Here is a 22,196-nt window from a genome sequence, read left to right as displayed (position 1 = left end):
TTGTGGACGTTCTGCCTCTTTTCCTATGCTTTCAATGCAATTCCAGTCTACCTCCTGAAATCGGTTTCCTGCAATTCTGGCCCGCTTTCAAGTCCTCTTGGCAGCCTTACTTCAGTCTATTTTTGGACGATAGCTGTCATTTATAAGTCTGCAGGTTTGTGAAATACAGTGCCCCTGAGCTCCTTTCTTCAACTCGCTTTCTTGTGACCTGGCCGCAACACCGCAGGATGGCTTCAGGCCCTAATCTGGTTCTGGCACGGCACGCTGAGCCTTTGGTTAATTCCTCTTCCTGGTGGGAAATGAGAGTTAAATTTGCCCGTCCAGACACCTCCAGCTAGTCTCTCATTGGTTCTCGCTATTCCTGTTCATCTTCCGCAGAAATTGCAAACTGGGCCAAACAGGAGGTTAAAGGGACTGACTCTCCAAGTCGGGAGAGTGTTAGTAAAGCGTCTGGAATGTTGCACCCGAGTACCAGGGGAGGAAAACTGAGACATATTTGAACACGTCTCCCGATCACATGGTTGATAATACTCTAGGTTCCACATGCATGTTTTAGCTGAAGGAAGAATACCTTAAACCTGGAGAGTTGAGACCCGTGTAATGCGTACCATGCAATATGACTTCAAAGGGTCTTCATTTGCTCACCGCACCTCTCCAATCCTATCACTGCTGCGTTTATGCCCCTGTACACATGCTTGATTCTCTTCTGGAGACATAGCAATCCATAGGTTTTCCGATACTTACTAGTCAGGTACATTCTTAGGCGTTTAATATGCGGTGTTGAGTCCATTTCGTTGAGCAAGGAGTAGCTCTTGTCTATTCCATATTTGACTTAAGGAACTTTATCTGTGCTCATTTCAATCTCTGGTTTTATGCAGCACCCCAACTCACCTTTACCCTTAAGCAAGCATAAGTTGGTTTTCTAAATTTGAGACCCTGTTCTGTTCTGTAATTCAGTTCCTGTGTAGCCAAGTTTACATTCCGTGTATTACTGATATCTTATGATGTTTCTTTTTCTGTGTGACTTATTTCAGTTAGAATCATCATACCTGAATCCACTCATTGTGCTGCTAAGGGCCTGATGACACAGATTTCATTGCTGAGTGATATTGCTTTGTAAGTAAATACCACAACTTCTTTATCCATTTTTCACTTTCTGCGATGTTGAACTTGTACTGTAAACGAGGTTCTTGTAAACAGAGCCGTTCCAAACTTTGGGGTGGCTGTGTCTTTTTGATTTTAATTTCCCTAAGCTATAGGACCATAAGTGGAAGTGCCCTAGGTTCTGTTGCTTTGTTTTTTAGATGTTTCAGGAAACACCATACACTTCTCCTGAGTGGTTGTTGGCAATTTACATCCCGCCCATCAGCATAACAAGGCTCCCAGTTCTCCATGGCCTGTCTTGTCTTTCTGGATTTTACACTTTTTTCAGATGGCCATTTTGACCGGGGGGAAGTGAGACTTCATTGTAGTGCAGATTTCCTTTGCAAGCTTGCTTGGTTGGCCAAAAAGGGCGTATGCGTTTTTTCCTGAATATATTCAGGAAAAAACGCACACGCACTTTTTGGCCAAGTGCATCATTGTGGACGTTCTGCCTCTTTTCCTATGCTTTCAATGCAATTCCAGTCTACCTCCTGAAATCGGTTTCCTGCAATTCTGCCCCGCTTTCAAGTCCTCTTGGCAGCCTTACTTCAGTCTATTTTTGGACGATAGCTGTCATTTATAACTCTGCAGGTTTGTGAATTACAGTGCCCCTGAGCTCCTTTCTTCAACTCGCTTTCTTGTGACCTGGCCGCAACACCGCAGGATGGCTTCAGGCCCTAATCTGGTTCCGGTACGGCACGCTGAGCCTTTGGTTATTTCCTCTTCCTGGTGGGAAATGAGAGTTAAATTTGCCCGTCCAGACACCTCCAGCTAGCCTCTCATTGGTTCTCGCTATTCCTGTTCATCTTCCGCAGAAATTGCAAACTGGGCCAAACAGGAGGTCAAAGGCGCTGACTCTCCAAGTGGGGAGAGTGTTAGTAAAGCGTCTGGAATGTTGCACCCGAGTACCAGGGGAGGAAAACTGAGACATATTTGAACACGTCTCCCGTTCACATGGTTGATCATACTTGGGTTCCACATGCATGTTTTAGCTGAAGGAAGAATACCTTAAACCTGGAGAGTTGAGACCCGTGTAATGGGTACCATGCAATATGACTTCAAAGGGTCTTCATTTGCTCACCGAACCTCTCCAATCCTATCACTGCTGCGTTTATGCCCCTGTACACATGCTTGATTCTCTTTTGGAGACATAGCAATCCATAAGTTTTACGATACTTACTAGTCAGGTACATTCTTAGGCGTTTAATATGCGGTGTTGAGTCCATTTCGTTGAGCAAGGAGTAGCTCTTGTCTATTCCATATTTGGCTTAAGGAACTTTATCTGTGCTCATTTCAATCTCTGGTTTTATGCAGCACCCCAACTCACCTTTCCCCTTAAGCAAGCATAAGTTGGTTTTCTAAATTTGAGTCCCTGTTCTGTTCTGTAATTCAGTTCCTGTGTAGCCAAGTTTACATTCCGTGTATTACTGATATCTTATGATGTTTCTTTTTCTGTGTGAATTACTTCAGTTAGAATCATCATACCTGAATCCACTCATTGTGCTGCTAAGGGCCTGATGACACAGATTTCATTGCTGAGTGATATTGCTTTGTAAGTAAATACCACAACTTCTTTATCCATTTTTCACTTTCTGCGATGTTGAACTTGTACTGTAAACGAGGTTCTTGTAAACAGATCCGTTCCAAACTTTGGGGTGGCTGTGTCTTTTTGATTTTAATTTCCCTAAGCTATAGGACCATAAGTGGAAGTGCCCTAGGTTCTGTTGCTTTGTTTTTTACATGTTTCAGGAAACACCATACACTTCTCCCGAGTGGTTGTTGGCAATTTACATCCCGCCCATCAGCATAACAAGGCTCCCAGTTCTCCATGGCCTGTCTTGTCTTTCTGGATTTTACACTTTTTTCAGATGGCCCTTTTGACCGGGGGGAAGTGAGACTTCATTGTAGTGCAGATTTCCTTTGCAAGCTTGCTTGGTTGGCCAAAAAGGGCGTATGCGTTTTTTCCTGAATATATTCAGGAAAAAACGCACACGCCCTTTTTGGCCAAGTGCAAAATTGTGGACGTTCTGCCTCTTTTCCTATGCTTTCAATGCAATTCCAGTCTACCTCCTGAAATCGGTTTCCTGCAATTCTGCCCCGCTTTCAAGTCCTCTTGGCAGCCTTACTTCAGTCTATTTTTGGACGATAGCTGTCATTTATAACTCTGCAGGTTTTTGAATTACAGTGCCCCTGAGCTCCTTTCTTCAACTCGCTTTCTTGTGACCTGGCCGCAACACCGCAGGATGGCTTCAGGCCCTAATCTGGTTCCGGTACGGCACGCTGAGCCTTTGGTTATTTCCTCTTCCTGGTGGGAAATGAGAGTTAAATTTGCCCGTCCAGACACCTCCAGCTAGCCTCTCATTGGTTCTCGCTATTCCTGTTCATCTTCCGCAGAAATTGCAAACTGGGCCAAACAGGAGGTCAAAGGCGCTGACTCTCCAAGTGGGGAGAGTGTTAGTAAAGCGTCTGGAATGTTGCACCCGAGTACCAGGGGAGGAAAACTGAGACATATTTGAACACGTCTCCCGTTCACATGGTTGATCATACTTGGGTTCCACATGCATGTTTTAGCTGAAGGAAGAATACCTTAAACCTGGAGAGTTGAGACCCGTGTAATGGGTACCATGCAATATGACTTCAAAGGGTCTTCATTTGCTCACCGAACCTCTCCAATCCTATCACTGCTGCGTTTATGCCCCTGTACACATGCTTGATTCTCTTTTGGAGACATAGCAATCCATAAGTTTTACGATACTTACTAGTCAGGTACATTCTTAGGCGTTTAATATGCGGTGTTGAGTCCATTTCGTTGAGCAAGGAGTAGCTCTTGTCTATTCCATATTTGACTTAAGGAACTTTATGTGTGCTCATTTCAATCTCTGGTTTTATGCAGCACCCCAACTCACCTTTACCCTTAAGCAAGCATAAGTTGGTTTTCTAAATTTGAGACCCTGTTCTGTTCTGTAATTCAGTTCCTGTGTAGCCAAGTTTACATTCCGTGTATTACTGATATCTTATGATGTTTCTTTTTCTGTGTGACTTATTTCAGTTAGAATCATCATACCTGAATCCACTCATTGTGCTGCTAAGGGCCTGATGACACAGATTTCATTGCTGAGTGATATTGCTTTGTAAGTAAATACCACAACTTCTTTATCCATTTTTCACTTTCTGCGATGTTGAACTTGTACTGTAAACGAGGTTCTTGTAAACAGAGCCGTTCCAAACTTTGGGGTGGCTGTGTCTTTTTGATTTTAATTTCCCTAAGCTATAGGACCATAAGTGGAAGTGCCCTAGGTTCTGTTGCTTTGTTTTTTAGATGTTTCAGGAAACACCATACACTTCTCCTGAGTGGTTGTTGGCAATTTACATCCCGCCCATCAGCATAAAAAGGCTCCCAGTTCTCCATGGCCTGTCTTGTCTTTCTGGATTTTACACTTTTTTCAGATGGCCCTTTTGACCGGGGGGAAGTGAGACTTCATTGTAGTGCAGATTTCCTTTGCAAGCTTGCTTGGTTGGCCAAAAAGGGCGTATGCGTTTTTTCCTGAATATATTCAGGAAAAAACGCACACGCACTTTTTGGCCAAGTGCATCATTGTGGACGTTCTGCCTCTTTTCCTATGCTTTCAATGCAATTCCAGTCTACCTCCTGAAATCGGTTTCCTGCAATTCTGCCCCGCTTTCAAGTCCTCTTGGCAGCCTTACTTCAGTGTATTTTTGGACGATAGCTGTCATTTATAACTCTGCAGGTTTGTGAATTACAGTGCTCCTGAGCTCCTTTCTTCAACTCGCCTTCTTTTGAGCTGGCCGCAACACCGCAGGATGGCTTCAGGCCCTAATCTGATTCCAGCCCGGCCTGCTGAGCCTTTGGTTAATTCCTCTTCCTGGTGGGAAATGAGAGTTAAATTTGCCCGTCCAGACACCTCCAGCTAGCCTCTCATTGGTTCTCGCTATTCCTGTTCATCTTCCGCAGAAATTGCAAACTGGGCCAAACAGGAGGTTAAAGGGACTGACTCTCCAAGTCGGGAGAGTGTTAGTAAAGCGTCTGGAATGTTGCACCCGAGTACCAGGGGAGGAAAACTGAGACATATTTGAACACGTCTCCCGTTCACATGGTTGATCATACTTGGGTTCCACATGCATGTTTTAGCTGAAGGAAGAATACCTTAAACCTGGAGAGTTGAGACCCGTGGAATGGGTACCATGCAATATGACTTCAAAGGGTCTTCATTTGCTCACCGAACCTCTCCAATCCTATCACTGCTGCGTTTATGCCCCTGTACACATGCTTGATTCTCTTTCGGAGACATAGCAATCCATAGGTTTTAAGATACTTACTAGTCAGGTACATTCTTAGGCATTTAATATGCGGTGTTGAGTCCATTTCGTTGAGCAAGGAGTAGCTCTTGTCTATTCCATATTTGACTTAAGGAACTTTATCTGTGCTCATTTCAATCTCTGGTTTTATGCAGCACCCCAACTCACCTTTACCCTTAAGCAAGCATAAGTTGTTTTTCTAAATTTGAGTCCCTGTTCTGTTCTGTAATTCAGTTCCTGTGTAGCCAAGTTTACATTCCGTGTATTACTGATATCTTATGATGTTTCTTTTTCTGTGTGACTTACTTCAGTTAGAATCATCATACCTGAATCCACTCATTGTGCTGCTAAGGGCCTGATGACACAGATTTCATTGCTGAGTGATATTGCTTTGTAAGTAAATACCACAACTTCTTTATCCATTTTTCACTTTCTGCGATGTTGAACTTGTACTGTAAACGAGGTTCTTGTAAACAGAGCCGTTCCAAACTTTGGGGTGGCTGTGTCTTTTTGATTTTAATTTCCCTAAGCTATAGGACCATAAGTGGAAGTGCCCTATGCTCTGTTGCTTTGTTTTTTAGATGTTTCAGGAAAACCATACACTTCTCCCGAGTGGTTGTTGGCAATTTACATCCCGCCCATCAGCATAACAAGGCTCCCAGTTCTCCATGGCCTGTTGCCTTTCTGGGTTTTACACTTTTTTCAGATGGCCCTTTTGACCGGGGGGAAGTGAGACTTCATTGTAGTGCAGATTTCCTTTGCAAGCTTGCTTGGTTGGCCAAAAAGGGCGTATGCGTTTTTTCCTGAATATATTCAGGAAAAAACGCATACGCCCTTTTTGGCCAAGTGCATCATTGTGGACGTTCTGCCTCTTTTCCTATGCTTTCAATGCAATTCCAGTCTACCTCCTGAAATCGGTTTCCTGCAATTCTGCCCCGCTTTCAAGTCCTCTTGGCAGCCTTACTTCAGTCTATTTTTGGACGATAGCTGTCATTTATAACTCTGCAGGTTTGTGAATTACAGTGCCCCTGAGCTCCTTTCTTCAACTCGCTTTCTTTTGAGCTGGCCGCAACACCGCAGGATGGCTTCAGGCCCTAATCTGGTTCTGGCCCGGCACGCTGAGCCTTTGGTTATTTCCTCTTCCTGGTGGGAAATGAGAGTTAAATTTGCCCGTCCAGACACCTCCAGCTAGCCTCTCATTGGTTCTCGCTATTCCTGTTCATCTTCCGCAGAAATTGCAAACTGGGCCAAACAGGAGGTTAAAGGCGCTGACTTTCCAAGTCGGGAGAGTGTTAGTAAAGTGTCTGGAATGTTGCACCCGAGTACCAGGGGAGGAAAACTGAGACATATTTGAACACGTCTCCCGTTCACATGGTTGATCATACTCTGGGTTCCCCATGCATGTTTTAGCTGAAGGAAGAATACCTTAAACCTGGAGAGTTGAGACCCGTGGAATGGGTACCATGCAATATGACTTCAAAGGGTCTTCATTTGCTCACCGAACCTCTCCAATCCTATCACTGCTGCGTTTATGCCCCTGTACACATGCTTGATTCTCTTTCGGAGACATAGCAATCCATAGGTTTTAAGATACTTACAAGTCAGGTACATTCTTAGGCGTTTAATATGCGGTGTTGAGTCCATTTCGTTGAGCAAGGAGTAGCTCTTGTCTATTCCATATTTGACTTAAGGAACTTTATCTGTGCTCATTTCAATCTCTGGTTTTATGCAGCACCCCAACTCACCTTTACCCTTAAGCAAGCATAAGTTGGTTTTCTAAATTTGAGACCCTGTTCTGTTCTGTAATTCAGTTCCTGTGTAGCCAAGTTTACATTCCGTGTATTACTGATATCTTATGATGTTTCTTTTTCTGTGTGACTTATTTCAGTTAGAATCATCGTACCTGAATCCACTCATTCTGATGCTAAGGGCCTGATGACATAGATTTCATTGCTGAGTGATATTGCTTTGTAAGTAAATACCACAACTTCTTTATCCATTTTTCACTTTCTGTGATATTGAACTTGTACTGTAAACGAGGTTCTTGTAAACGGAGGCGTCCCAAACTTTGGGGTGGCTGTGTCTTTTTGATTTTAATTTCCCTAAGCTATAGGACCATAATTGGCAGTGCCCTAGGCTCTGTTGCTTTGTTTTTTAGATGTTTCAGGAAACACCATACACTTCTCCCGAGTGTCTGTTGGCAATTTACATCCCGCCCATCAGCATAACAAGGCTCCCAGTTCTCAATGGCCTGTTGCCTTTCTGGATTTTACACTTTTTTCAGATGGCCCTTTTGACCAGGGGGAAATGAGACTTCATTGTAGTGCAGATTTCCTTTGCAAGCTTGCTTGGTTGGCCAAAAAGGGCGTATGCGTTTTTTCCTGAATATATTCAGGAGAAAACGCATACGCCCTTTTTGGCCAAGTGCATCATTGTGGACGTTCTGCCTCTTTTCCTATGCTTTCAATGCAATTCCAGTCTGCCTCCTGAAATCGGTTTCCTGCAATTCTGCCCCGCTTTCAAGTCCTCTTGGCAGCCTTACTTCAGTCTATTTTTGGACGATAGCTGTCATTTATAACTCTGCAGGTTTGTGAATTACAGTGCCCCTGAGCTCCTTTCTTCAACTCGCTTTCTTGTGAGCTGGCCGCAACACCGCAGGATGGCTTCAGGCCCTAATCTGGTTCTGGCCCGGCATGCTGAGCCTTTGGTTAATTCCTCTTCCTGGTGGGAAATGAGAGTTAAATTTGCCCGTTCAGACACCTCCAGCTAGTCTCTCATTGGTTCTCGCTATTCCTGTTCATCTTCTGCAGAAATTGCAAACTGGGCCAAACAGGAGGTTAAAGGGACTGACTCTCCAAGTCGGGAGAGTGTTAGTAAAGCGTCTGGAATGTTGCACCCGAGTACCAGGGGAGGAAAACTGAGACATATTTGAACACGTCTCCCGTTCACATGGTTGATCATACTTGGGTTCCACATGCATGTTTTAGCTGAAGGAAGAATACCTTAAACCTGGAGAGTTAAGACCCGTGTAATGGGTACCATGCAATATGACTTCAAAGGGTCTTCATTTGCTCACCGAACCTCTCCAATCCTATCACTGCTGCGTTTATGCCCCTGTACACATGCTTGATTCTCTTTCGGAGACATAGCAATCCATAGGTTTTAAGATACTTACTAATCAGGTACATTCTTAGGCGTTTAATATGCGGTGTTGAGTCCATTTTGTTGAGCAAGGAGTAGCTCTTGTCTATTCCATATTTGACTTAAGGAACTTTATCTGTGCTCATTTCAATCTCTGGTTTTATGCAGCACCCCAACTCACCTTTACCCTTAAGCAAGCATAAGTTGGTTTTCTAAATTTGAGACCCTGTTCTGTTCTGTAATTCAATTCCTGTGTAGCCAAGTTTACATTCCGTGTATTACTGATATCTTATGATGTTTCTTTTTCTGTGTGACTTACTTCAGTTAGAATCATCATACCTGAATCCACTCATTGTGCTGCTAAGGGCCTGATGACACAGATTTCATTGCTGAGTGATATTGCTTTGTAAGTAAATACCACAACTTCTTTATCCATTTTTCACTTTCTGCGATGTTGAACTTGTACTGTAAACGAGGTTCTTGTAAACAGAGCCGTTCCAAACTTTGGGGTGGCTGTGTCTTTTTGATTTTAATTTCCCTAAGCTATAGGACCATAAGTGGCAGTGCCCTAGGCTCTGTTGCTTTGTTTTTTAGATGTTTCAGGAAACACCATACACTTCTCCCAAGTGTGTGTTGGCAATTTACATCCCGCCTATCAGCATAACAAGGCTCCCAGTTCTTAATGGCCTGTTGCCTTTCTGGATTTTACACTTTTTTCAGATGGCCCTTTTGACCGGGGGGAAGTGAGACTTCATTGTAGTGCAGATTTCCTTTGCAAGCTTGCTTGGTTGGCCAAAAAGGGCGTATGCGTTTTTTCCTGAATATATTCAGGAAAAAACGCATACGCCCTTTTTGGCCAAGTGCATCATTGTGGACGTTCTGCCTCTTTTCCTATGCTTTCAATGCAATTCCAGTCTACCTCCTGAAATCGGTTTCCTGCAATTCTGCCCCGCTTTCAAGTCCTCTTGGCAGCCTTACTTCAGTCTATTTTTGGAGGATAGCTGTCATTTATAACTCTGCAGGTTTGTGAATTACAGTGCCCCTGAGCTCCTTTCTTCAACTCGCTTTCTTTTGAGCTGGCCGCAACACCGCAGGATGGATTCAGGCCCTAATCTGGTTCCGGTACGGCACGCTGAGCCTTTGGTTATTTCCTCTTCCTGGTGGGAAATGAGAGTTAAATTTGCCCGTCCAGACACCTCCAGCTAGCCTCTCATTGGTTCTCGCTATTCCTGTTCATCTTCCGCAGAAATTGCAAACTGGGCCAAACAGGAGGTTAAAGGCGCTGACTCTCCAAGTGGGGAGAGTGTTAGTAAAGCATCTGGAATGTTGCACCCGAGTACCAGGGGAGGAAAACTGAGACATATTTGAACACGTCTCCCGTTCACATGGTTGATCATACTTGGGTTCCACATGCATGTTTTAGCTGAAGGAAGAATATCTTAAACCTGGAAAGTTAAGACCCGTGTAATGGGTACCATGCAATATGACTTCAAAGGGTCTTCATTTGCTCACCGAAACTCTCCAATCCTATCACTGCTGCGTTTATGCCCCTGTACACATGCTTGATTCTCTTTCGGAGACATAGCAATCCATAGGTTTTAAGATACTTACTAGTCAGGTACATTCTTAGGCGTTTAATATGCGGTGTTGAGTCCATTTCGTTGAGCAAGGAGTAGCTCTTGTCTATTCCATATTTGACTTAAGGAACTTTATCTGTGCTCATTTCAATCTCTGGTTTTATGCAGCACCCCAACTCACCTTTACCCTTAAGCAAGCATAAGTTGGTTTTCTAAATTTGAGACCGTGTTCTGTTCTGTAATTCAGTTCCTGTGTAGCCAAGTTTACATTCCATGTATTACTGATATCTTATGATGTTTCTTTTTCTGTGTGACTTACTTCAGTTAGAATCATCATACCTGAATCCACTCATTGTGCTGCTAAGGGCCTGATGACACAGATTTCATTGCTGAGTGATATTGCTTTGTAAGTAAATACCACAACTTCTTTATCCATTTTTCACTTTCTGCGATGTTGAACTTGTACTGTAAACGAGGTTCTTGTAAACAGAGCCGTTCCAAACTTTGGGGTGGCTGTGTCTTTTTGATTTTAATTTCCCTAAGCTATAGGACCATAAGTGGAAGTGCCCTAGGTTCTGTTGCTTTGTTTTTTAGATGTTTCAGGAAACATCATACACTTCTCCCGAATGGTTGTTGGCAATTTACATCCCGCCCATCAGCATAACAAGGCTCCCAGTTCTCCATGACCTGTCCTGCCTTTCTGGATTTTACACTTTTTTCAGATGGCCCTTTTGACCGGGGGGAAGTGAGACTTCATTGTAGTGCAGATTTCCTTTGCAAGCTTGCTTGGTTGGCCAAAAAGGGCGTATGCGTTTTTTCCTGAATATATTCAGGAAAAAACGCATACGCCCTTTTTGGCCAAGTGCATCATTGTGGACGTTCTGCCTCTTTTCCTATGCTTTCAATGCAATTCCAGTCTACCTCCTGAAATCGGTTTCCTGCAATTCTGCCCCGCTTTCAAGTCCTCTTGGCAGCCTTACTTCAGTCTATTTTTGGAGGATAGCTGTCATTTATAACTCTGCAGGTTTGTGAATTACAGTGCCCCTGAGCTCCTTTCTTCAACTCGCATTCTTTTGAGCTGGCCGCAACACCGCAGGATGGCTTCAGGCCCTAATCTGGTTCCGGTACGGCACACTGAGCCTTTGGTTATTTCCTCTTCCTGGTGGGAAATGAGAGTTAAATTTGCCCGTCCAGACACCTCCAGCTAGCCTCTCATTGGTTCTCGCTATTCCTGTTCATCTTCCGCAGAAATTGCAAACTGGGCCAAACAGGAGGTTAAAGGCGCTGACTCTCCAAGTGGGGAGAGTGTTAGTAAAGCGTCTGGAATGTTCCACCCGAGTACCAGGGGAGGAAAACTGAGACATATTTGAACACGTCTCCCGATCACATGGTTGATCATACTCTGGGTTCCACATGCATGTTTTAGCTGAAGGAAGAATACCTTAAACCTGGGTAGTTGAAACCCGTGGAATGGGTACCATGCAATATGACTTCAAAGGGTCTTCATTTGCTCACCGAACCTCTCCAATCCTATCACTGCTGCGTTTATGCCCCTGTACACATGCTTGATTCTCTTTCGGAGACATAGCAATCCATAGGTTTTAATATACTTACTAGTCAGGTACATTCTTAGGCGTTTAATATGCGGTGTTGAGTCCATTTCGTTGAGCAAGGAGTAGCTCTTGTCTATTCCATATTTGGCTTAAGGAACTTTATCTGTGCTCATTTCAATCTCTGGTTTTATGCAGCACCCCAACTCACCTTTACCCTTAAGCAAGCATAAGTTGGTTTTCTAAATTTGAGACCCTGTTCTGTTTTGGAATTCAGTTCCTGTGTAGTCAAGTTTACATTCCGTGTATTACTGATATCTTATGATGTTTCTTTTTCTGTGTGACTCACTTCAGTTAGAATCATCATACCTGAATCCACTCATTGTGCTGCTAAGGGCGTGATGACACAGATTTCATTGCTGAGTGATATTGCTTTGTAAGTAAATACCACAACTTCTTTATCCATTTTTCACTTTCTGCGATGTTGAACTTGTACTGTAAACGAGGTTCTTGTAAACAGAGGCGTCGCAAACTTTGGGGTGGCTGTGTCTTTTTGATTTTAATTTCCCTAAGCTATAGGACCATAAGTGGCAGTGCCCTAGGTTCTGTTGCTTTGTTTTTTAGATGTTTCAGGAAACACCATACACTTCTCCCGAGTGTCTGTTGGCAATTTACATCCCGCCCATCAGCATAACAAGGCTCCCAGTTCTCCATGGCCTGTCCTGCCTTTCTGGATTTTACACTTTTTTCAGATGGCCCTTTTGACCGGGGGGAAGTGAGACTTCATTGTAGTGCAGATTTCCTTTGCAAGCTTGCTTGGTTGGCCAAAAAGGGCGTATGCGTTTTTTCCTGAATATATTTAGGAAAAAACGCATACGCCCTTTTTGGCCAAGTGCATCATTGTGGACGTTCTGCCTCTTTTCCTACGCTTTCAATGCAATTCCAGTCTACCTCCTGAAATCGGTTTCCTGCAATTCTGCCCCGCTTTCAAGTCCTCTTGGCAGCCTTACTTCAGTCTATTTTTGGACGATAGCTGTCATTTATAACTCTGCAGGTTTGTGAATTACAGTGCCCCTGAGCTCCTTTCTTCAACTCGCTTTCTTTTGAGCTTACCGCAACACCGTAGGATGGCTTCAGGCCCTAATCTGGTTCCGGCACGGCACGCTGAGCCTTTGGTTATTTCCTCTTCCTGGTGGGAAATGAGAGTTAAATTTGCCCGTCCAGACACCTCCAGCTAGCCTCTCATTGGTTCTCGCAATTCCTGTTCATCTTCCGCAGAAATTGCAAACTGGGCCAAACAGGAGGTTAAAGGCGCTGACTCTCCAAGTGGGGAGAGTGTTAGTAAAGCGTCTGGAATGTTGCACCCGAGTACCAGGGTACGAAAACTGAGACATATTGGAACACGTCTCCCGATCACATGGTTGATCATACTCTAGGTTCCACATGCATGTTTTAGCTGAAGGAAGAATACCTTAAACCTGGGTAGTTGAAACCCGTGGAATGGGTACCATGCAATATGACTTCAAAGGGTCTTCATTTGCTCACCGAACCTCTCCAATCCTATCACTGCTGCGTTTATGCCCCTGTACACATGCTTGATTCTCTTTCGGAGACATAGCAATTCTTAGGTTTTAAGATACTTACAAGTCAGGTACATTCTTAGGCGTTTAATATGCGGTGTTGAGTCCATTTCGTTGAGCAAGGAGTAGCTCTTGTCTATTCCATATTTGGCTTAAAGAACTTTATCTGTGCTCATTTCAATCTCTGGTTTTATGCAGCACCCCAACTCACCTTTACCCTTAAGCAAGCATAAGTTGTTTTTCTAAATTTGAGACCCTGTTCTGTTCTGTAATTCAGTTCCTGTGTAGCCAAGTTTCCATTCCGTGTATTACTGATATCTTATGTTGTTTCTTTTTCTGTGTGACTTATTTCAGTTAGAATCATCATACCTGAATCCACTCATTGTGCTGCTAAGGGCCTGATGACATAGATTTCATTGCTGAATGATATTGCTTTGTAAGTGAATACCACAACTTCTTTATCCATTTTTCACTTTCTGCGATGTTGAACTTGTACTGTAAACGAGGTTCTTGTAAACAGAGCCGTTCCAAACTTTGGGGTGGCTGTGTCTTTTTGATTTTAATTTCCCTAAGCTATAGGACCATAAGTGGAAGTGCCCTAGGCTCTGTTGCTTTGTTTTTTAGATGTTTCAGGAAACACCATACACTTCTCCCGAGTGTCTGTTGGCAATTTACATCCCGCCCATCAGCATAACAAGGCTCCCAGTTCTCAATGGCCTGTTGCCTTTCTGGATTTTACACTTTTATCAGATGGCCCTTTTGGCTGGGGGAAAGTGAGACTTCATTGTAGTGCAGATTTCCTTTGCAAGCTTGCTTGGTTGGCCAAAAAGGGCGTATGCGTTTTTTCCTGAATATATTCAGGAAAAAACGCATACGCCCTTTTTGGCCAAGTGCATCATTGTGGACGTTCTGCCTCTTTTCCTATGCTTTCAATGCAATTCCAGTCTACCTCCTGAAATCGGTTTCCTGCAATTCTGCCCCGCTTTCAAGTCCTCTTGGCAGCCTTACTTCAGTCTATTTTTGGATGATAGCTGTCATTTATAACTCTGCAGGTTTGTGAATTACAGTGCCCCTGAGCTCCTTTCTTCAACTCGCTTTCTTTTGAGCTGGCCGCAACACCGCAGGATGGCTTCAGGCCCTAATCTGGTTCCGGTACGGCACGCTGAGCCTTTGGTTATTTCCTCTTCCTGGTGGGAAATGAGAGTTAAATTTGCCCGTCCAGACACCTCCAGCTAGCCTCTCATTGGTTCTCGCTATTCCTGTTCATCTTCCGCAGAAATTGCAAACTGGGCCAAACAGGAGGTTAAAGGCGCTGACTCTCCAAGTGGGGAGAGTGTTAGTAAAGCGTCTGGAATGTTGCACCCGAGTACCAGGGGAGGAAAACTGAGACATATTTGAACACGTCTCCCGTTCACATGGTTGATCATACTTGGGTTCCACATGCATGTTTTAGCTGAAGGAAGAATACCTTAAACCTGGAGAGTTGAGACCCGTGTAATGGGTACCATGCAATATGACTTCAAAGGGTCTTCATTTGCTCACCGAACCTCTCCAATCCTATCACTGCTGCGTTTATGCCCCTGTACACATGCTTGATTCTCTTTTGGAGACATAGCAATCCATAGGTTTTACGATACTTACTAGTCAGGTACATTCTTAGGCGTTTACTATGCGGTATTGAGTCCATTTCGTTGAGCAAGGAGTAGCTCTTGTCTATTCCATATTTGACTTAAGGAACTTTATCTGTGCTCATTTCAATCTCTGGTTTTATGCAGCACCCCAACTCACCTTTACCCTTAAGCAAGCATAAGTTGGTTTTCTAAATTTGAGACCCTGTTCTGTTCTGTAATTCAGTTCCTGTGTAGCCAAGTTTACATTCCGTGTATTACTGATATCTTATGATGTTTCTTTTTCTGTGTGACTTATTTCAGTTAGAATCATCATACCTGAATCCACTCATTGTGATGTTAAGGGCCTGATGACATAGATTTCATTGCTGAGTGATATTGCTTTGTAAGTAAATACCACAACTTCTTTATCCATTTTTCACTTTCTGCGATGTTGAACTTGTACTGTAAACGAGGTTCTTGTAAACAGAGGCGTCCCAAACTTTGGGGTGGCTGTGTCTTTTTGATTTTAATTTCCCTAAGCTATAGGACCATAAGTGGCAGTGCCCTAGGCTCTGTTGCTTTGTTTTTTAGATGTTTCAGGAAACACCATACACTTCTCCCGAGTGTCTGTTGGCAATTTACATCCCGCCCATCAGCATAACAAGGCTCCCAGTTCTCCATGGCCTGTCCTGCCTTTCTGGATTTTACACTTTTTTCAGATGGCCCTTTTGACCGGGGGGAAGTGAGACTTCATTGTAGTGCAGATTTCCTTTGCAAGCTTGCTTGGTTGGCCAAAAAGGGCGTATACGTTTTTTCCTGAATATATTCAGGAATAAACGCATACGCCCTTTTTGGCCAAGTGCATCATTGTGGACGTTCTGCCTCTTTTCCTATGCTTTCAATGCAATTCCAGTCTACCTCCTGAAATCGGTTTCCTGCAATTCTGCCCCGCTTTCAAGTCCTCTTGGCAGCCTTACTTCAGTCTATTTTTGGACGATAGCTGTCATTTATAACTCTGCAGGTTTGTGAATTACACTGCCCCTGAGCTCCTTTCTTCAACTCGCTTTCTTGTGACCTGGCCGCAACACCGCAGGATGTCTTCAGGCCCTAATGTGGTTCCGGCACGGCACGCTGAGCCTTTGGTTAATTCCTCTTCCTGGTGGGAAATGAGAGTTAAATTTGCCCGTCCAGACACCTCCAGCTAGCCTCTCATTGGTTCTCGCTATTCCTGTTCATCTTCCGCAGAAATTGCAAACTGGGCCAAACAGGAGGTTAAAGGGACTGACTCTCCAAGTGGGGAGAGTGTTAGTAAAGCATCTGGAATGTTGCACCCGAGTACCAGGGGAGGAAAACTGAGACATATTTGAACACGTCTCCCGATCACATGGTTGATCATACTCTAGGTTCCATATGCATGTTTTAGCTGAAGGAAGAATACCTTAAACCTGGGTAGTTGAAACCCGTGGAATGGGTACCATGCAATATGACTTCAAAGGGTCTTCATTTGCTCACCGAACCTCTCCAATCCTATCACTGCTGCGTTTATGCCCCTGTACACATGCTTGATTCTCTTTCGGAGACATAGCAATCCATAGGTTTTAAGATACTTACAAGTCAGGTACATTTTTAGGCGTTTAATATGGGGTGTTGAGTCCATTTCGTTGAGCAAGGAGTAGCTCTTGTCTATTCCATATTTGGCTTAAGGAACTTTATCTGTGCTCATTTCAATCTCTGGTTTTATGCAGCACCCCAACTCACCTTTACCCTTAAGCAAGCATAAGTTGGTTTTCTAAATTTGAGACCCTGTTCTGTTCTGTAATTCAGTTCCTGTGTAGCCAAGTTTCCATTCCGTGTATTACTGATATCTTATGATGTTTCTTTTTCTGTGTGACTTATTTCAGTTAGAATCATCATACCTGAATCCACTCATTGTGCTGCTAAGGGCCTGAAGACATAGATTTCATTGCTGAGTGATATTGCTTTGTAAGTGAATACCACAACTTCTTTATCCATTTTTCACTTTCTGTGATATTGAACTTGTACTGTAAACGAGGTTCTTGTAAACGGAGGCGTCCCAAACTTTGGGGTGGCTGTGTCTTTTTGATTTTAATTTCCCTAAGCTATAGGACCATAATTGGCAGTGCCCTAGGCTCTGTTGCTTTGTTTTTTAGATGTTTCAGGAAACACCATACACTTCTCCCGAGTGTCTGTTGGCAATTTACATCCCGCCCTTCAGCATAACAAGGCTCCCAGTTCTCAATGGCCTGTTGCCTTTCTGGATTTTACACTTTTTTCAGATGGCCCTTTTGACCAGGGGGAAATGAGACTTCATTGTAGTGCAGATTTCCTTTGCAAGCTTGCTTGGTTGGCCAAAAAGGGCGTATGCGTTTTTTCCTGAATATATTCAGGAGAAAACGCATACGCCCTTTTTGGCCAAGTGCATCATTGTGGACGTTCTGCCTCTTTTCCTATGCTTTCAATGCAATTCCAGTCTGCCTCCTGAAATCGGTTTCCTGCAATTCTGCCCCGCTTTCAAGTCCTCTTGGCAGCCTTACTTCAGTCTATTTTTGGACGATAGCTGTCATTTATAACTCTGCAGGTTTGTGAATTACAGTGCCCCTGAGCTCCTTTCTTCAACTCGCTTTCTTGTGAGCTGGCCGCAACACCGCAGGATGGCTTCAGGCCCTAATCTGGTTCTGGCCCGGCATGCTGAGCCTTTGGTTAATTCCTCTTCCTGGTGGGAAATGAGAGTTAAATTTGCCCGTCCAGACACCTCCAGCTAGCCTCTCATTGGTTCTTGCTATTCCTGTTCATCTTCCGCAGAAATTGCAAACTGGGCCAAACAGGAGGTTAAAGGCGCTGACTCTCCAAGTGGGGAGAGTGTTAGTAAAGCATCTGGAATGTTGCACCCGAGTACCAGGGGAGGAAAACTGAGACATATTTGAACACGTCTCCCGTTCACATGGTTGATCATACTTGGGTTCCACATGCATGTTTTAGCTGAAGGAAGAATATCTTAAACCTGGAAAGTTAAGACCCGTGTAATGGGTACCATGCAATATGACTTCAAAGGGTCTTCATTTGCTCACCGAAACTCTCCAATCCTATCACTGCTGTGTTTATGCCCCTGTACACATGCTTGATTCTCTTTCGGAGACATAGCAATCCATAGGTTTTAAGATACTTACTAGTCAGGTACATTCTTAGGCGTTTAATATGCGGTGTTGAGTCCATTTCGTTGAGCAAGGAGTAGCTCTTGTCTATTCCATATTTGACTTAAGGAACTTTATCTGTGCTCATTTCAATCTCTGGTTTTATGCAGCACCCCAACTCACCTTTACCCTTAAGCAAGCATAAGTTGGTTTTCTAAATTTGAGACCGTGTTCTGTTCTGTAATTCAGTTCCTGTGTAGCCAAGTTTACATTCCGTGTATTACTGATATCTTATGATGTTTCTTTTTCTGTGTGACTTACTTCAGTTAGAATCATCATACCTGAATCCACTCATTGTGCTGCTAAGGGCCTGATGACACAGATTTCATTGCTGAGTGATATTGCTTTGTAAGTAAATACCACAACTTCTTTATCCATTTTTCACTTTCTGCGATGTTGAACTTGTACTGTAAACGAGGTTCTTGTAAACAGAGCCGTTCCAAACTTTGGGGTGGCTGTGTCTTTTTGATTTTAATTTCCCTTTGCTATAGGACCATAAGTGGAAGTGCCCTAGGTTCTGTTGCTTTGTTTTTTAGATGTTTCAGGAAACATCATACACTTCTCCCGAATGGTTGTTGGCAATTTACATCCCGCCCATCAGCATAACAAGGCTCCCATTCTCCATGACCTGTCCTGCCTTTCTGGATTTTACACTTTTTTCAGATGGCCCTTTTGACCGGGGGGAAGTGAGACTTCATTGTAGTGCAGATTTCCTTTGCAAGCTTGCTTGGTTGGCCAAAAAGGGCGTATGCGTTTTTTCCTGAATATATTCAGGAAAAAACGCATACGCCCTTTTTGGCCAAGTGCATCATTGTGGACGTTCTGCCTCTTTTCCTATGCTTTCAATGCAATTCCAGTCTACCTCCTGAAATCGGTTTCCTGCAATTCTGCCCCGCTTTCAAGTCCTCTTGGCAGCCTTACTTCAGTCTATTTTTGGACGATAGCTGTCATTTATAACTCTGCAGGTTTGTGAATTACAGTGCCCCTGAGCTCCTTTCTTCAACTCGCATTCTTTTGAGCTGGCCGCAACACCGCAGGATGGCTTCAGGCCCTAATCTGGTTCCGGTACGGCACGCTGAGCCTTTGGTTATTTCCTCTTCCTGGTGGGAAATGAGAGTTAAATTTGCCCGTCCAGACACCTCCAGCTAGCCTCTCATTGGTTCTCGCTATTCCTGTTCATCTTCCGCAGAAATTGCAAACTGGGCCAAACAGGAGGTTAAAGGCGCTGACTCTCCAAGTGGGGAGAGTGTTAGTAAAGCGTCTGGAATGTTCCACCCGAGTACCAGGGGAGGAAAACTGAGACATATTTGAACACGTCTCCCGATCACATGGTTGATCATACTCTGGGTTCCACATGCATGTTTTAGCTGAAGGAAGAATACCTTAAACCTGGGTAGTTGAAACCCGTGGAATGGGTACCATGCAATATGACTTCAAAGGGTCTTCATTTGCTCACCGAACCTCTCCAATCCTATCACTGCTGCGTTTATGCCCCTGTACACATGCTTGATTCTCTTTCGGAGACATAGCAATCCATAGGTTTTAAGATACTTACTAGTCAGGTACATTCTTAGGCGTTTAATATGCGGTGTTGAGTCCATTTCGTTGAGCAAGGAGTAGCTCTTGTCTATTCCATATTTGGCTTAAGGAACTTTATCTGTGCTCATTTCAATCTCTGGTTTTATGCAGCACCCCAACTCACCTTTACCCTTAAGCAAGCATAAGTTGGTTTTCTAAATTTGAGACCCTGTTCTGTTTTGGAATTCAGTTCCTGTGTAGCCAAGTTTACATTCCGTGTATTACTGATATCTTATGATGTTTCTTTTTCTGTGTGACTCACTTCAGTTAGAATCATCATACCTGAATCCACTCATTGTGCTGCTAAGGGCGTGATGACACAGATTTCATTGCTGAGTGATATTGCTTTGTAAGTAAATACCACAACTTCTTTATCCATTTTTCACTTTCTGCGATGTTGAACTTGTACTGTAAACGAGGTTCTTGTAAACAGAGGCGTCGCAAACTTTGGGGTGGCTGTGTCTTTTTGATTTTAATTTCCCTAAGCTATAGGACCATAAGTGGCAGTGCCCTAGGTTCTGTTGCTTTGTTTTTTAGATGTTTCAGGAAACACCATACACTTCTCCCGAGTGTCTGTTGGCAATTTACATCCCGCCCATCAGCATAACAAGGCTCCCAGTTCTCCATGGCCTGTCCTGCCTTTCTGGATTTTACATTTTTTTCAGATGGCCCTTTTGACCGGGGGGAAGTGAGACTTCATTGTAGTGCAGATTTCCTTTGCAAGCTTGCTTGGTTGGCCAAAAAGGGCGTATGCGTTTTTTCCTGAATATATTTAGGAAAAAACGCATACGCCCTTTTTGGCCAAGTGCATCATTGTGGACGTTCTGCCTCTTTTCCTACGCTTTCAATGCAATTCCAGTCTACCTCCTGAAATTGGTTTCCTGCAATTCTGCCCCGCTTTCAAGTCCTCTTGGCAGCCTTACTTCAGTCTATTTTTGGACGATAGCTGTCATTTATAACTCTGCAGGTTTGTGAATTACAGTGCCCCTGAGCTCCTTACTTCAACTCCCTTTCTTGTGACCTGGCCGCAACACCGCAGGATGGCTTCAGGCCCTAATCTGGTTCCGGTCCGGCATGCTGAGCCTTTGGTTAATTCCTCTTCCTGGTGGGAAATGAGAGTTAAATTTGCCCGTCCAGACACCTCCAGCTAGCCTCTCATTGGTTCTCGCTATTCCTGTTCATCTTCCGCAGAAATTGCAAACTGGGCCAAACAGGAGGTTAAAGGGACTGACTCTCCACTTGGGGAGAGTGTTAGTAAAGCGTCTGGAATGTTGCACCCGAGTACCAGGGTACGAAAACTGAGACATATTGGAACACGTCTCCCGATCACATGGTTGATCATACTCTAGGTTCCACATGCATGTTTTAGCTGAAGGAAGAATACCTTAAACCTGGGTAGTTGAAACCCGTGGAATGGGTACCATGCAATATGACTTCAAAGGGTCTTCATTTGCTCACCGAACCTCTCCAATCCTATCACTGCTGCGTTTATGCCCCTGTACACATGCTTGATTCTCTTTCGGAGACATAGCAATTCTTAGGTTTTAAGATACTTACAAGTCAGGTACATTCTTAGGCGTTTAATATGCGGTGTTGAGTCCATTTCATTGAGCAAGGAGTAGCTCTTGTCTATTCCATATTTGGCTTAAAGAACTTTATCTGTGCTCATTTCAATCTCTGGTTTTATGCAGCACCCCAACTCACCTTTACCCTTAAGCAAGCATAAGTTGTTTTTCTAAATTTGAGACCCTGTTCTGTTCTGTAATTCAGTTCCTGTGTAGCCAAGTTTCCATTCCGTGTATTACTGATATCTTATGTTGTTTCTTTTTCTGTGTGACTTATTTCAGTTAGAATCATCATACCTGAATCCACTCATTGTGCTGCTAAGGGCCTGATGACATAGATTTCATTGCTGAATGATATTGCTTTGTAAGTGAATACCACAACTTCTTTATCCATTTTTCACTTTCTGCGATGTTGAACTTGTACTGTAAATGAGGTTCTTGTAAACAGAGCCGTTCCAAACTTTGGGGTGGCTGTGTCTTTTTGATTTTAATTTCCCTAAGCTATAGGACCATAAGTGGAAGTGCCCTAGGCTCTGTTGCTTTGTTTTTTAGATGTTTCAGGAAACACCATACACTTCTCCCAAGTGTCTGTTGGCAATTTACATCCCGCCCATCAGCATAACAAGGCTCCCAGTTCTCAATGGCCTGTTGCCTTTCTGGATTTTACACTTTTATCAGATGGCCCTTTTGGCTGGGGGAAAGTGAGACTTCATTGTAGTGCAGATTTCCTTTGCAAGCTTGCTTGGTTGGCCAAAAAGGGCGTATGCGTTTTTTCCTGAATATATTCAGGAAAAAACGCATACGCCCTTTTTGGCCAAGTGCATCATTGTGGACGTTCTGCCTCTTTTCCTATGCTTTCAATGCAATTCCAGTCTACCTCCTGAAATCGGTTTCCTGCAATTCTGCCCCGCTTTCAAGTCCTC

The sequence above is a fragment of the Stenella coeruleoalba genome (assembly GCF_951394435.1).
Source record: "Stenella coeruleoalba genome assembly, contig: scaffold_312, whole genome shotgun sequence".
Classification (NCBI taxonomy): Eukaryota; Metazoa; Chordata; class Mammalia; order Artiodactyla; family Delphinidae; genus Stenella; species Stenella coeruleoalba.
This window is presented reverse-complemented; position numbering follows the sequence as displayed.